General features: G+C 41.8%; 1 long non-coding RNA gene across 2 annotated transcripts; it reads right to left on the minus strand.

The window, feature by feature from the left end:
- Positions 1-1,122: 1,122 nt before the first annotated feature.
- On the minus strand, positions 1,123-17,139 carry LOC138068481 (uncharacterized). 2 transcript variants are annotated; one of them, XR_011143313.1, is made up of 5 exons: positions 17,064-17,139; positions 11,113-11,316; positions 10,596-10,730; positions 3,488-3,675; positions 1,123-2,583 (listed from the first exon to the last, which is right to left on the minus strand). It is a non-coding gene; the product is annotated as an uncharacterized lncRNA (long non-coding RNA). The 2 variants fall into 2 exon arrangements; XR_011143312.1 differs by having other exon boundaries at positions 1,123-3,675.
- Positions 17,140-17,713: the final 574 nt, after the last annotated feature.

Raw genomic sequence — 17,713 nt, forward strand, 5'->3', positions numbered from 1 at the left:
CTGCCATGATTTACACTCTGCTTGAGTCAGTGTGACAGCAGGACTACTTAATGCTACCCTCCGCCCCCACCGTTACAGAGTTATGACTTGAAACAGTGAATATGAATCAAGAATTTCCTTTCCATTCAAATCCTCCTTCTGCCCTTATCTGACTCATTTCCAAGTTGCCCACTGACCTTCATGCTAATTGATCATCACTAATAGATAAGGAAAAAACAGCTTTTGAACTATACTTATTGGGTCCTCTGTACTTCTTGATTGACACATGCTGCATTTTTGGCCGGGACTAATATCATCTGAAATTCAATCAGAAGCCAGGGGACAGTACTGTGAAAATGCCAGTGTGTGCTAGAGTGAACTGCCAGGTTGCAACAGTCACTACCAGAAATGCCTGGAAAAGCCCATTCCATCACAGGTGTGGATTTACAGGAGGGTGGGTGATGGGGGTGGCAAGGCAGCTCCTCTTTCCTCCTCCCTCCTCTGCCATCGCATAACATGCCTGGTGTCACTGAGCCCTCCCCTTACTCACACCACTGCTGGATCTACCCGCAAGGTGCCTGGATTCACTGTGTGGAGAACAATCGCTTACTTGTTGCATTTGATCACCGAACCTTGCAGTGCTTTGTAGGTGTTAGCTAAGGAAGCCACACAACACCTCCTGATGCATCCTGGCTAGCCAGGCTAATTTTGTCATTGGATACAATGAACCGTAAAGAATTTAAGTGACTTGTCAAGAGCTATCGGGAGAGCCTGAGGCATACATAGCTCAGAACGCAGCTCAGCAGTCGCTATCCATAGTCTCCTGTTCTAACTATCAGATAATGCCGACTCTCTGTGATGCAGTAATACTGGAGAGCACATTTCATACACAAATGGATTATTACTAGAATCTTACAGATAAAGCTGTTCATCTTCTGAGGCCCTTGGGAGTCTAAGCAGTTAACACATACCAAGGCAGAAAGATATATAAGGCATGCAATACAAAGACACAGTAAGAAGCACATATAGAAATGTTGAAAAGGAACGAAGGGAGAGGAAATAAATAGAAAAGCAAACCTGCACCAGCTATACAATTCAGCAGATGTGCATGCAAGTTGACCGAATAAACCAGATCGTCACACACTTTAAAAGGTCTTCAAAAGTACCCACAGGAGCTAAAAACTTCAAACTCCCTTGGCCATCAGTTGTTCTTAAAAAAATGCTGTCAAAAGTGCAGCAACGCTCAATCTTTATCAGATTTGCACATGCAATAGTAGCAATCACACATGGAATTAGGTATATAACTGCATATGGATTCAGGTCACATGGGTGCATAGCGCATTTGTTTGGAAATCTAGCCCTTTATCCTGTTGTGATGCCTAAAATGAAGAGCTGTAATCTTTACACCCCATTTTCACCTAGCATTCATATCGTGGTGATGAGTCCAGCATAAGAACCCATTTCAGGCAGAATAGAAAATTAATGAGGGAATAAAAGAGGTTGAGTCACACATCTTACATATCAAATATGCCTTGCACAAGTCGGCTGTGATGAATTGTTGTATGACGTCTGGGTAACGCTTGTAGCTGGTCAGAATACAGATAAAGCATGCGTGGGCTTTTCATATGTTATACAGAACCCATTAAGAGAAAGGGGCTGTTTACTCTTTAGTTCTGACCATGTCATTCACTCGTCATCTTATGTAGACCCTATTTTTCCCCCAGACTAACAGATGATGTGATTGGCAGCGGCCTCGATGCAATCGCAGCACCCACTGTGCTGGACAACCCAGCAAAAGCGACCAGAGCCTTTGTGCTGGTGCAGCTGGGAGAGCTCAGCGCCAGCGTGTGGAGGTTCCTCCACAACCCGAACGCGCAGCCGCCATCAAAACAAAACCAGGCAACTCTCAGTCCGTGAATATACATCTTATTCAATGCAAAAAAGGACGATCTCCAGCAGCAATGCCAAACACGCAGATTAACGACAGCGCTTTGCCTGTGAAAATGGCCTTGCTCAGTCCAAACACGTTCTTCCGAGATGCCAAATTTTGTAAGTTAGCAAAAAAGTTGAGCTGTCTGTTTGCTTTAAACAGTTACGTCAGCTCTGCAAGTAAAATACGTTTCCTCACCTGACCTCTCCATGCTGATAGGTAGGATGGTGTTTAGCTGCCTCTTGCTGTAACACAGACATCAGGGGACAGCCGACGAGTTTCGTTCGGAAAAGAAGGGCTCACTCAGCAAGGGCGAAGGAGGAGGCACCAGAAGGGCTGACAGGCTTTTGCAGTGGTGCACTTTATCATAAATTGTATGATAGTGAAGCCTAATTCCCCAGCATGGATACAAGTCCTAGTCAAGCGTGGATATACTGAGGGAAGAGAGTAGGCCACGGGCACGAGGCTATCTCCCCCATCTCCGTACCTATATAACCTCTTCCCCACGTTTGGATCAGATTTCGAGAGACGCTCAACTCAACAGCAATTTCTCCCCTTCCTCTTCACGAAGGCCTTGACAAAAGACGGGAAGTCTGCACCGCCAGACTGCCTCAGAGCAGATGCCATGGAAGAAAACCCTCTAATGTAGTCTTCAGTGCCAAGTGAAAACTGACCTATTTTGAAAAGGCAGCCCTTTAAATAGATGTCATCTGGTGCCACACTACTTAAAAAATACAGCCCTAAAATAGACAAGACGAAGGAGGCCATTATTACTCCTCCTCCGCCCCTCCAAAAGAGGAGTTGCTGCAGAAAGAGAGATTAAATGATTTATCCAAGGTCAAACAAGAAGTTTGTGGCAGAACTGGGAATTGAAACAAGATCCCCTGGGTGCTAGCCCACTACATTAAGCACAAACTCAACCTTCCTCTCCATAGGAGGAAGTTAAAGGCCAGGTCAAATAGCCTAGATACTAAAACAGCCTGTCAGCTGTGTCACTGTGCTGCTGAGCAGAAAAACGTTTGTGGTCAATAGTAAGGGCAGAGCAGCATATTTATATCGCAGCTAATGGAGGCAAACACCGATCGCTTTCTTATGATTTACGCTGAGCGGACCATAACCAACCTTAACAGGAGGAAACCACCCTCAAGCTATCCTTCCAAAGGGAGCGCAGGCAGGCCCGCAGGCAGTGGGGAGCTACACCAGCAGTGCTGTAGTGATCTAACTAGAACAGCACCATGCTGCCAGGGAATTTTTCCCATGTGAGCAAGCGCTCACTCGAATTTTTTCACATTCAGTAAAATGAATCATACAAGTACAGTTTTACTCTAGGGTTGATACTTAATAGGAAACCACAGAAGGCTTTCAGCCTGGAAGACACACCGGAGGACTGTTCAGACAAACCTGGAGGAGATGGTTACAGCCTTGAATGAACCGGCAGAGGAAATAAAACTAGAGGGCAACCTAGTGTACTTCAGTATACATACATATCCTAAATATTTCATTGCTGTTATCTCCACAGCCCATCTAGGCAGCCTTCTGGCCTGTGGAAGATCAGGTTTGGGAAAGCCAGATACGCACCAGGGTGTTACACTGGAAGAGCTGCTTGTAGCACAAAAGGTTTCTGAACAAAGAGGAAGAAAGGGTTCCTTCACTTTTGCCATAGCACTGGCAGGACCGTTAGACTGAAGATTTGGGAATCCTCAGGCCGCGTGCTTCTTGAACAGATGGATATTTCACATCCTTAGGGTTCAGGTTGCTTTGCAAATCTGCAATATTCAAATAAAGTGATCAGTCCTGTAACAGGAACCTCACTACAGCTTTCAACTACTAAACCTTAATAACAGTACTTTCAGAGGATGCAACTGTATGTAAGGTCAATAGCCGTTTTGGTTCAAACACAGGAAAAGAAAACGTGCACCCAAGAATACACAGTGGTTATGAAAGGTATTTCCCACGTTATAATCACATGAAGAGAGATCATCAACTGCATAACAAATACAAAAGTCTGTGACACTTGTCTCTGATATTTCAACCTTCAAGCTATCAGCAGATGAGGGGGCAATATAGCTTGCTGTTTCTAATCTTCAGATAGAGTTTAGCATCAAAAAAATCTTTCGGAACGATCACAGTCCAGGAAAATACATCTAATTTCCTCTAAAATAATTTGGAGCTTCACTGGGTAGAAAATTGCTATTTCTGCTCCAATGCCAGAGAATTCCATTTTTAATTATAGAAATTTCTGTTATGCATGGCTATAATATTCTTCATATTCTCTCTCACCCTTAGTTCAAACATACTATTAGCTTTTTAAACTACTGCTATGCATTGAGGAGACATAGGTCACTTGACGCAGAGGAATTCAGACATTCATGCCTGTTGAATCAACTCTCAGACTGAGTAATAGAGGACGAAGGAAGTTTTTTTTAAATTATTATTATTTCAATTCAGTTTCAATTCAGTGACTTTTGGTAGAGACCTCTTTTGATGCAACCTTCAGTCAGATTAAATTATGATATATAAAAAAAGTTTAATATCTTTTCCATAGTTTGGATATATGGACCCATAATGTACTATGAAGACTTGGAGAACTAAGGACCAAATTCTGTAAACAGGCTTTCTGAGAAACCCACATGAAAATTCACAGAAGTCAGTGAAGTGACATAAACTTAGGGATACTAATCCTTTGCTACTGTGTATGTTTCCAGGGTCAGACAACAAAGGAAGAAATTCTCAACTCCAAAACTGATAAATACAAAATTATCTTTATACAAAAAATAATCACCCTATAGAATTAATCAGCTGAGAAAAATCATCTAATTTCTGAATAGTTATTCAATGGCAACAGTTTGCGATCCTGAAGTAAAACCTGTCCCAGTTAGATGAAATGAAAGAATCCAAATACACAGAAGTTGGTCAAGGCCTACATTCAGAGGATTAGCATTTGTAAAGATACAAAGATGATAAATCAGTTGCTTTAATCTGCTGCTGCATTAAACAGATTGCCTCCGTAAGTTTAGTACCTGCTTTTTCAGTTCCTACTGGAATTTAGTACCTTTACTGGTCTGAATCGATAACTTTAATCAGTAGTTTATAGTTCTATGCAAGATGCATTGACACTAATGAAAATTAGTTGCTTAGTTCATCAGACATGCAAGGGAGCCTGCCAAGGTGAACCATTGTGGAAACTACAGGAGAGCTGTAGCTCTCTGCCTCCCAAAACTCATAAGCAGAGGGAAGAGATGGGCCTTGGACTGATGCAAACAGGCAAGAGCAGGAGGATGTACAGATAGCTCACTACATGCATCCAGAAGCACAGGAATGGGATAGACAGCTCCTTGAGGGCATAAGGACACACAGAATTACTCAGCATGCCGAACAGCTGTGTCTCTGCCGGTTGTATACGCAGGTCAGAGGATACAGCACGTGCAGGGGAACATGGAAAAGACATGGGCTGTCAACGAGCTGTCAACTCTGACAAATAAACCGCTATAAAAGCATTAGGGCTTTAAAAGCACTAAATAGGTTTTTTACTCCCAGAGAACAAAACTTTTCCTTGATACCAATCGCAAAACACAGCTCACATGGGCAGGAGGGAAGGTAGGGTGCACCCATCTCCATTAGGAAAAGGCCAACAGCAAGGACAAGCAGCAACCCAGCTGTAACTTAAGGGGCTGCAAAAGCTTGAGGAGTTCAGAGCGTGGTACCAGAACACCTCTGCCCCACAGACCCCAGCAACAGCCTGGATCTCTCCTTCCCTCTGGCAGAGCCCTCTTGCCTTTCAGATCTTAGCAGAGTTTATTATCCTGCTCCGTGCAAATCCATCTCTCCCCCTGATCTCTTACTGATCCCCGTTCCCTCAAATAGTCGGCCCTGGTCTCTGCAGGTGAGGTCCTTGCAGTGGGTTGCAAGGACACCCACGTCATCAAACTAAAGACCACCTCTGGCGTCTGCTCTGACAACAGCCTCCACTCACTGAATTGAAGAGGATGCATAAATCAAAAAAAAAAAACCGTCTTCCAATTAAGCTCTTTCAGTATGGATCAAAATTAAAACACAGTCACCATGCAGGCACATTTGAAGCCCTCACTAGCCAGCAACTAAAGGGTCCAGGCTGTCTGTTTCTTTTGAAGCATGCCTGCTGGTTGTAGGTTTCTATAGTGCTCACTTGCAATTATAGCTCTTTTCAACTTTTCTTTTTTCAAATTTTAAGAGATTGAGAGGAATTAAAAAACCCTAATCTATTAGACTTATCAAATAAAACTGGAGAGGTAGGGCCAGCTGCAGCTACACAAGTCGAACTCAGCTGCAGATATGAAAGAGAAAGCTGTAATTCACAGTTAGGGTGCTTAGCTTTTTAAGGGTTTAACAATGAAGTCAATATCATTGCTATATTCCTAAACTCAAAGACATCCCTAGTTCTACACTAGAGGAACCAGTCTGTGAGCACACGGATCTCGACTCTGCACCTTGCGAAAGCAGGTGTCTGTGTCCCAGACTTGCTGCCTGGGCATGCTCATTTCTCATACTTGCTTGATGGCCCCATTCTAACAGGCTTGTTAAGGACTTGCGAATCATTGGGTTTTGTTCCTTGCCCTTGTCCAAGACATGTGGCTGAGCAGCGCAGACGCATCATTTGTCCAAGACAGTAAGCACAGGTTACTTCAGTCATAAGAGTTCAAATGAAAGGGGGCTGGAGAATAATGGCAAAACTTCTCATTGATTTATGTGGGCCAGCATTTTATCAGCCTTATCAAGTTTTGCCTCACCGAGATCTACTTTTGTTGAGTGATATTAGCTATGTGAGGACGACGACAACAACAAAAAGTCATTTTCCTCGGCTGCCTGCAGGGGGTTCTTCATGCATGGATGAGAGGTGGCTTGAGGTAGTAGTGGAGCAGGAGAAAACAGAGAGTAGGAGAAGAGCATGTTGATTTGGAGTGTTACAGGGGTAAGCAGTAGGGATCATCCACCAGCTTCCCTCCCATGTGTATACTACAACGCCTAGCTCTTCACCGTCTTAATGCTTCGGAGGTCTGAGTGAGAAGTGCAGCAGCAGAGTGCCAGACTGCCAGAAGCAGCTTCCCTGTGCTAACAGCTTGTAAGATGAAGAGGGAAGAGTGAGCTGAAAATGATGATTGGAGATGATGAGAAATAAATGCCCTGGGAACTGATAAAGTCAGAGATGTAGCAGTCTTCCCTTATATGCTTAAAATTACTGCTATTACCATGTAACCCCTCCAACTGTGCTGGTTCTAGGTCACAGTTTTTGTCATTCTCTTGTAGGTTCTGTTGGCAACTACATTTTACAAAGCCTGTTCATGGCTCTCATTCTGCTATGGCAAAGCGTCAGGGAAGCACTTGGAAACCACAGGCATCCTCTCCCTCTGCTTTGCCACGGTGCTGCCTGAGCAGCCAACTGCACGTAAAGAACACCTCAGTGATTGCTCGCACTTACAAATAACACCTTCTTCCTGTTAAAAAAAAAAAATTAAAAAGGAAATTCAGTGAACAAGGATGCATGTTCTCGCATAATAAGTTACACACACGGGTGCAATAGGGTAGAGGTATGTTGTGATTATTTTAGCAAAAAGGCTGTAAGAATGAAGAAATGAAGGGACAGAAAACTTACCCACCCCACCTACCCTGTCTGAACATGCCTTGCACAGACTATGCCCTGGACTGTCCGGTACCCGACCTTCTACCTTCCTGCATTTAGACATATACCATCACAGCCCGTATTTTATAGTACTCCTATCTTCCTGCACAAGGTGCTATTCAATACCGTATTCCTTTTCCCTTCAGACCCTCCTAGTAGCCTTGCTAGTAGCAAAACTGAGGCAACGCAGCACGGTCACGACACAGAGCGGCTCTTCCAGAGCATTTTTTGCATCTCCCATACACAAACACTTAAGGGGGGCAGGGAGAAGGGTTTGTTCCCACCACAGAAGAACCTGGCCCTCTATGATCCTCACGTCCACTCACAGCCCTGTTGTATTTATCCAGCTACTACCTCCGTTATTCAGTACAACAATACTCTCTGCAGTTCACACTGCTACAGTAAATGGAGATTATTCCCAGAGTGCAGCCCTTGTGGCAGGAAGGAGTCAGTGTGGTTACGTGGGTGTCGTACGTTTTATTTCCCGAGTTCCTTAGGCCTGCAAGCTTAAATGTTACAAAGGGATCCGAGGAACTAGCAGACAAACTCTGCGCTATCAAAAGTTCCGATCAAATAAATAGCACACATACAAAACCGTCTCTTCTCTTGCCACTACTGGCACGTTCCTAGTTTAGTTTGACCCTTCGTTCCGAAGAGCCAAAAATACTGTGAAACTGGCACCAGGTCAGCTCTTCCTGTGACATCATTTAAGTTACAGACTGCCAGAGTTGAAAAGCTGTGTGCTTTCCCCAGTCTATAAAAGGAGCAGTTAGAAAACATCACGCACAGACTCGCACAGGAAAGCTATTGCTTCCGTAAAGGCTACGAAACCTGCTACAGGCTCTGAGCACATCTGCTTGCACCATACCACAGATGCTGCGCTCCGTAAGAGGCTGTAGCTCTTGCACTTCTGTTCAGTTTAATGCAAATCCACTAAAACTGAAAAAAACCTGGTTGACTGTGCTGAAACTAGAGTCCTTTGATTTCCTCCACAAGCCAGGAGAATACAAGTAGCAATAGTACAAGCAGCTTTCTCACACTGCCCCCTGCCAATTCACTTCTCCCAGGGGAACTATTCACTGGGATTTCCAGCAAAGGTACCACCTGCACAAGTGGACACTTCAGCTTACACCAGCTTCCTTTTCAGAAGCTACCAAACAGCAACTTTTATGGTAAAGGTTTTCAGTCATTCCTTGGAGATACAGAATAGAACTGGTTTCTTATGCTACTGCCAGACCCTCCTATTCTCCAACAGACTCCATCTGCTGTTTCCTTATATAAACAGCCACTGCAAGGACAAAATGTGTTGAGTTAAATAATATATACTCCATCACCTTTTGTTTCCCCTCAGCAAATCTGTGCAATTTTGAAGATATTTGTACATTCAGATTTATTATTACTATTTTTCATACTACGGCTACCACAGTGACCAGAAAGAATTTGCTGAGGTAATGTATTTAAGCAGTCAATTTTCAAAAAAATTGAACCATTGCAACGGATTAATGTTCAAATCATTAATATTCAAACATATTAAGTCACTTCAAGGGTCTGTGCCTATGTGTTTGTGTGTGTGTGTGTGTCTGTACGTACACATTTTGGGGTATATTGTCCTCATAATACATGAACAGAAGATATGCCTTACTGTTGACATTCAGCACATTTTCTTTATTGCTTTTCATTTCATTATGAGTAAAAATGTTATTTGTCCACCCAGCCTTTCCCAGGACAAATGCCATCATTTCTGCTTGCAGAGGCAACCAAAAATTAAAGGAAATACTTCAGATGCCAACATTAAATGTCAAAAAATGATTTTAAGTAATTACTAATATGCTGGCATGTATGCATTTTATTCAGAAAATCCCTGTTAAAAATATTCTTCTGGGGATATTCAAATTTATTATGTAGAACAACACAGCGTTAACGCGCTAGCTTCTATTTAATGCTTTGGTTCATAGCAACAAAGATACCAATGGGAAATCATTAAACAAATATGCGATTTTTGCAGCATAATAGGTCTATGTTTGGTAGCATTTGAAAAAACTCACTGAGCTCAAACTGACAGAAGAAAATGCAATGATCAGGCAAAGTACAGAAACATTATAAATGTTAACAGATTTCAGAAAGTGATTTTATGTTAATTCAAATGTTAATGTTGTCCGAGGTTGTTGAAAGGAATGCAAGTCTGTGAGACGAGATAGACGTTGCAGTCAATAAGAGAGCAAAGGAAGCACAAAAGGACAGCTTTTGCTGTGGGTGGGTTGAGTTTTATTAATTATATTTCCTTTAGAATCGTAACAATAACGTGCCAGTAACGTACATATTCTGTACTTAATTGATGTTAATGATTTCACTGTTTTCTTGTTTTCACTGGTAGAGCCTCCTCATGTCTGCTCTGGCCGAAGCTCAGCTAGACAGGGTTGTAAGAATCCCTGCCATTTTACGTTTCTTAGTGCCACATCGTATTTCCAATTAAGCCAATGAGAGTAGTGCCATTGAGCTGTTACTGTTATTTCCATGCTCCCCTCTCTAAGTCAGGTCTCATATGTATATCTTCCAACCCACTTTTTAAAATTTTTTAGAAAGTGCATGAACTCCAGCAGAGTCCCTTACAAACTGACATATTCATACTTCCTCCGACCTGTCCCCAAACCCAGGAAACATCCGCACCCAGTACACAAAGCTCTCTTTAATTTTGGTAACAGAAATGGAGGATAACCAGGTCTATCCAATTTGCTGCTGACACTAAGAACTCAAGGAAAATCAGGGATCTGTCTCATACATGTGAGCACCACGTGCCAAAATACACCTAGCCATCCCAAACCCAAGGCATCTGAAATGTCTACAGGTCTCCTCAAAGTGATGACATGAGTATCTTTGAACACTCAGCAAAATCAGATATACAGTTATGAAGGGTGAACTGAGGCCTCTCAAAATTATCGTCAGACTGGGTTGTTGTGGTCTCTCTACCAATGTCTCAGTGCCAGTCACAGTTGCTCGTCAGCAATATATCCCATACTGATGATTAGTTACCTTCTCCAGAGCTGAAGCCTTTCCATTACGTCAGTCTCAAGAAACACAGCTCCCGGGCAGATAAGCTGGTAGGGGTGGTAAAGTCCACTTTGCAACAGGAGGACCCATGTAGCCCTCAAGCAGGCCTTTGGAAACCTGAATAGAAACCTACAGGCTTAGCATAGTTCAAGAGTGCACACAAGTTTACAGCAACAACTATCTATTTTAGACGAACATGAAGGCTTCTCAGTACCTATAATCAATACATTTCTCACATCATCCTAGCACAGTAGTACATACAGAAGTGAAGCAAGTTAACTCTGAGAGCCGAACAAACCTACTTCCACGCATGGCATTTCCTCCACTCTTTGGGCTAGCTACTCAGTCTCTACTTACCTCCACTACAACCACTACAGCCCCCTCCCCCCCATTTCAATAACTTTAGGTGCCTAACGTATCTCTCAGCTGCTGGTGCAGCAGCCTGGATTCCCTCCCACACCCCCTCATTCCTTCTTCACAACTCCCCAGTGTTTCCTACCTTTTGAGCTGCCAGTTGGCAAGACTCAGCATGCGCTGTGACTAGTCCAGAGGTTCACGTGCTAACTGGCCAGCAGCAGCCAAGGAGAAGACAATGGCTGAGCTTTTATGCCTTTCCTTCTCAGGGAGGACCACTAGGCTGACTCATTTTTCTTGTTACCTACATTAATGGAAGTCAGATCTTGAAGTTGTCCAGTGGAGGAAGCTGACAGGCAAACAAAAAAAACAGCAAAAAAAAAAAATCATGAGCCCAGTTTCAACAGGAAGCCAGGCTACTTAAAAAAAAAAAAAAAAAAAAAAAAAAAGAGTCTCTCCATAGGCGAATAACATTCTATTACAAGAACTCAGGAATAATAATTCAACAGGACCCTACAAAATGCCCCAAACGTCTGCAGAATGAGAGTGGCCAAGGCAGTGAAATATTTAACAAATTGTTCTCTTGCCACTTCTCAAAGGAAAACATTTGTTTAGAAATAGTCAAATGAATTTGGAGTGACCTATAGGGCACTTTGTTATGTTAATAACTGTCACCAACCGTCTCCTCTTTATAGTGTTGACTCATTGTCAGTTTGGGTGAGACAAGACAGCTTACTTGTGCCTTGCACTCACCCAAACTACTCAAGTGAGGGCACTTTAATATGAAGAGATATTGTCTGTGACCATTATTCATCTCCAGATCGAAGCCTAGAATACTAATAAAACCACTTAGGATAACTTAACCTTTCCTCAGTGCAGTCTTCACTCCGCAAGACTTTGGCCAAAATTAAAATATTTTTCTCTGATCACCCTAGCCTGTGGCTGACAACTAGACTTCCCAAACCTAGATTTAAAAAGGTTTACACTTGTCCTTTACCCTTCTAAACCAACAACGACATTCAGGCAGCTATTTCTGGGGATGCCTCCTGCAAGCCTAGAAACGTTAGCTTTATAAACATCAGAAACTGACATTTGGCAGGTCTGGCTGAGATGAGAGAGCGACTTGTTTATTCTCAGACCGACCTTAAAATGAAGTGTAACAACCAAACCTCACTGTGAGCTGTGCAGTCCAAATACTACATTGACAGCTGGCAGATACTTGGAAGATAAATGTTAGGGTGAAAAGCAACATTGAACTTTTGTCATGGTCAATAATTGGGTTGAGGCACTGCGCTGGAGGCTGGCATTTTGTACCCCATTCAAAAAAGCAGAATATGTTATGCAAAATTACGAAATAAAATACTGTATTACTCTTTTCTATCTGATATTTTTACTTTGAGATTCAATCCAAAAAAGTTCATACCATTTATCCTAGTTACATACAGGGCACACAATAGGTAGGTTCACTTAACTGGAATCTGAACATGATAACCTGGCAAATCACAGCTGTTGCTACTCTTTTCCTTTGTGGAACAGGAAACCCTTCCTATATAGCTTTATTGTGCCATATATAACTATGTTAGTAATATTTATAGTATATGTAGTGTATATATATAGTATATATAGTTATATAACTATAACTATATAACTTTATTACTGACATTGCAGTGAGTGCCTAATTTCCATCCAAACCATGGACTTTTGGTTCTACATGATGCCTCTTCCATTGAGGTTATGTATTTTAAAAAAGAACTATATTAAATCCACAGTATAGCAATTTGTACTATTTGTGCATACTAACAAGCAATAATTTCACCCTCTCAGCTCTAAAGAGCTTTGCATCTTTATGTCATGAACACGCAAGTTGGTTTCTTTCTGAAAGGTCATACTTGTGCAAAATACTTGCCAAGAAGTTACTTTGGAACTTACTGTTTAGAGTTCCCCTAACTCTGCTGAAAGTTAAAGAATATGCCTCTGAAGGAGGCAAATGAGACATACCCAGATATGCTTTTAGCACTAGCAGAATCATGTCTGTGACGTGCCCTTCATCTGCATGTTTTTCAAGGAAATATTTAGGCTTGTTGCTTATCTTATCATCTCTGTGTCGGGAAAGTTTCTTAATTCATGTCCAAGAAAAGTGTAATTTCAGTTTCAGAAATTTTGTTGTGTATAGTTTACTTTAAAAAAAGTTTTTGATTTTGCCTTTTTTGCCCGTATAGCTCAAGAGAGCCTATTGACATATGAGGCAGAATACTTTGGGAGAGGAGACTCTTTTTAAAAGGTGAAGGTCAACTGAAATATTGCCAAAAGATGTTTTTATTAAAGAACCATTTAAAGAACCATTTCCCCACCACAACTATGAACACCGTCAGTAAATCCACCAGCTTCTCCTCTTTCCAAAGCTAAGGAAAAAAAAAAAACAAACAAAAAACACATTCCTAAACCCTTATTTCTGTTGCAAAACTGAGGTGTAAATGTAGCATTCGAGCTTTGTATTAGTGTTTTCTTGTGATGTAGTAAAGTAAACATTTCCCCTCCCAAAAAAGAGATATTCTTGTCTATCACAGGCTATTCCTCTATCGCATGAGTAAAAGTAGGTATGAGTGTATTTGAACACATGCATGAGTAGACAGAAATGAGAGCCGAGTCTCAGGCCTGACAGAGGATTTTCACATCCATCACATTTAGACAGCAGTGCTCTTCACACAAGCAGCTGTGTAAGAATTGAAATATCTGAGAGGGGGAAGAACAGTTCTATCCAGCAAGTGTCCACTTGCAAAAAGAGCATTACGGCGGGGTGCCAGATACCATTTTTCTGTGTATTCCAGGCAATCACAAACTAAGTTGAGCAGAAATAAGCCTTTCACATTTTTCCCTTTCTGAAATTTGATGACCTGTCAGGTCTTGCTTCTGCTGCACCGCTAGACCGTGCGCGATCCGTGGCCTGCGCCACGGCAGGACGTTTCAGAGGCCACCTCAGCTCGCTTTAAGATCTCGCCAATAAAGGGAAACTGACCATTTCCAAATTGGATGTACCAGAGCGTATAGCAACGGACCTTAAAGACTAGCATGAGGAAACTTTGTTTTGGTTGGTCTGTTTAATGACAAACCATTGAATTTCCTCCTTGAATATTACTGCAGCCCTGCTGAAACTTCAAAGATCAACACTTTATTAAATCCATTTGCTTTCTTACCATGCTTGTTACACAAGAACATATTCAGCCTGGTAAAACCAAAATAGTTTACAAACTATTCCTGTAGACCATCTGCGCTTCTAAATTGCCAACAAGCTTAGGACCAAAGTCGTTCCTTTCTTCCTTGATAAGCATTTGATCTAACTTGTCCTCAAATGAGTCTGCAGATTTTTGAAAACACTGCTTTTATTCAGTCTACAACAATACTTTATTTCTTTTCATAATCTCAAATTCTCCATAAACAGAAATGGAAACCTTCACGTACAAGTTCTTTTGTGCTTGACTTGAAGTGATTTTTTCAGGAGACTGAAAGGCGGCAGATTACGTAGTATTGCAGTATTCCGCAGTCTTAATTAAATTTTTGATTAAATACAAGTGGTGTCTGCAGCAGACAATTCAAAACTTGAGAAACAGTTTTTGTACTTTAAAGGTAAAATCTAATTTGAATTGTTTGCAGGTAGCATAGCTGAAAGAATGAATCAAAATATTTACTGCTTAAAAAACCAGCTAAGCAGTCATTTGTCTTGAGCCTTATTACTTTAAAGCACACAAGTTCCATGTACTTTCCAGAAGCCAAGTTTTACAACAACAAGAAATGGACATAAAATCTTCTCCCCAACACTATTTATCCATCATTTCCTGCCATCTCAGATAAAAATCTTTCAGTTACTCCACCTTAACTTTGTCTAAACCACCCTTGCAGATCTGCTGGTTGTAGCACAATCTATAGCTAACAGTGAAGAGGGAAAGAGGTGAGTAAAACAGGAAGCAAAAGCAGTGCTACTTCCTGCCACATTAAGTCATGCAGTAGATCCGCATGCAGCATTTCTTTACAATGTGCCAAGCCTGAAGAGGCGAGCACCTCAGCCAGATTACAAGAGTCCAGGCCAAGTTGATTCCAACCTTGAGCCCAAGGAGGAGCTGCGCTCAATTCCCAGCCAAGTCAAGGCCAGACAAGTCTGAGTTAGCCTTTATTATTTCACAGTAGATGCTGGGGTCCCTCTTTTTTTGGGGGGGAGGGGGGGAGGCAGGAAAGAAGGGTTTGAAAGCTGAAGGTACAAGTAACTCAACGCTTTAAGTACATGTTAAATGCCTAGAGAAAGCATGATCCCAAAATAGGAGAGGATTTTTGCCAAAAAGCAAGGTAAAAGCAAGGTCCACCCCATGGCAACTACTGCACCTAGCAATTCTTCCCACTGTACTGCATATTGCCTCCGACTATTTACTAGCATAACTTACCTAATCTTGCAGTATCCTGACCGGGTGTTACTCCCATTAAAGTCTAGAGGAAATCCAGTTCCTTTGGCAATTCCCAGGTTCAGGTACCCTGATGTCATTCTCCTGAGACATGTTACTGCAGCTGAGCCTTGTACATTAGTACAGACTTAGCATTGAGGCCTAGGACTTCACAGCCTACTAGAAGGAAGAGCCCACGGGTGCGAGACAAGCCAGTGGCTCAGTAAACAAAGGAGACAACATATCCAGAAACCCAGCAATAGTTAGAAACTTCAGCTAGGATATAAGACCTTACAGAGCCTACGGTCCCTGTGGGCTGCTTGGCTCAGTATCTATGCAAGTTCAGTGAGGTGCTTGCACAGGCCTTTTATCAACTTCACCTCATGCAAACAGAGAAGTAATAAAGGCCTCTCATGTTGCAGTTCCCAAGAACCAAGACGAGATGCTGACCTGAGACGTAAACACTGACAACCACGTACAGGTCATCCTACTGCTTTCTGGGGGACAAACTATGGGGTAGACCCATTTCTATGAACTACCATTAGATGTTGGAAATGTTTTCAACAATTTAGTATCTGGCAGAATCATAGCGCTGACTTACACATTTTCATCCTTCCTATCCACCAGCACACCTCTTTTCTAACCCAAACTCACCATTTAAGCCTCGACTCACTAATTCAGTGCTGTTTCACTTAGTGCTGTTTCCTTTAACACAATCACGGCTAACTTGCAAGGGCAATTTTATAGTAGCAGTAACAGAAACACAACAAAGAGAAGTGAGTCCAGTGCTAATTTTCAAAGTTTCACTGATGCCTCCAGCTTTCAGACCAAGATGAGGTTTTGATACATAGTTATGACAAACTTTTCAGAAGGAGAAAGATAATCATAAGCTACCTGGCTACTGTGTGAATTCAATTTATTTTGCAGCACATTGCACTGGTCTGTAGTTATTAAAGGAAGAGTGTGTTTCAACTCAAAGCACGTACAAAAATACACAGCTAGATTGCTTTCTCAGCATTCTCCAGAGAACTTGCGAGCCCCCTCTGTTCCTGTACCAGGAACGGTGTACCATCTTCAGAACAGCTCAGCACATTTCCCAGATACCTTTTGCTCAGAATCCCTATCTTACGGGTAACATGTTCTAGATTAGAGACAGCTTGCAAAAATACATATTTGATATTAGCTCATCTCTATTGCACAAACTTCAGCTCACTTGCAAAACTTCTTCTGTATCTAGTCAGGCAGAACCGCCCTTTCTCCTCCCCCCAGCCAATAGAGAAAGTGCTAAATTGTCTTTCTGCCTCCAGACTGATCCACGACTGGGAAGAATTTAGGAAAACAGGATTCTTGGGCAGAGAAATAGGGAGGGAACTCCTCCTATTTTTATTTTGGCTCTTGGAATAGAGACAACTATTCTCCTTAAAATTAGTTGCACCGCTCTTCCCCAAAATGGTTGCCATCCTGCAGGACCCAGCGCATAATTCTTCAGACTAGGTTAGAAGGAGAGCATGCTTCAAAGACAGACTTAAGTATTCATAGGTATTACAAGACAACAAGATTCTTGAAGTATGATAGAGAGAAGAGACAACAAGAAAAGGAAACAGATTTTAAAGCAAGTCAGCCTCTTGGAAAGTACAATACCTCTGGAGAGTGATTGCATTCATACCTCAGAAGCTGCAAAGCATGCAGAGGTCTCCCCATTCTGAACAGACTGCTTCCCATAGAAGTAAGGCAAGTTAACCTTGGGGGAAAGGGAGGGGAGGAGGGAAAAAAAAAGTTATCGCTTAGAAAATAAGCGGGATTACCATCTAAAGCAGAGATCCAATGTAGAAAAAGGTCTGTTATCCAAATAGTTACACAGACCCTTTTTGTGTATATAATTTAGCAGATAGCTTTCCCACATAGCCCAGAGAACACATGGAACACCTGCATTTACTCTTGAATAGATACTAACCAGAAACTTATTTTTAGCTTAAACTGGAAGTTAATGTACATGGTATCTGTATTATTACAGAGTATTTTCTTTAACAGTTTTAAAAAAAAGTCTTAAATAAAATGTACTCATTATAAGGGGTCAGTCAGTTTTAAATATGATGTGCCTTTTACAAATGAAACTTAAACAAAGCACTCAAGAGCAACAGCAGAAAGACTAGTACTGACATTTGGCCAGGTATTTAGGAATTAAACTTAGGGACTGCCTTTCACGAGTGCTTTTGTTAGTGTTTTTTTTTTTTTCCCTTCTTTAAATAAAAAAAAGTACCAAAATATGTCTTTACAATTCCTCTAGTGTTACAACATTCCCTTGTCTAGAATCTG

Source organism: Struthio camelus, chromosome 10, assembly GCF_040807025.1.
Source record: "Struthio camelus isolate bStrCam1 chromosome 10, bStrCam1.hap1, whole genome shotgun sequence".
NCBI classification, from domain to species: domain Eukaryota; kingdom Metazoa; phylum Chordata; class Aves; order Struthioniformes; family Struthionidae; genus Struthio; species Struthio camelus.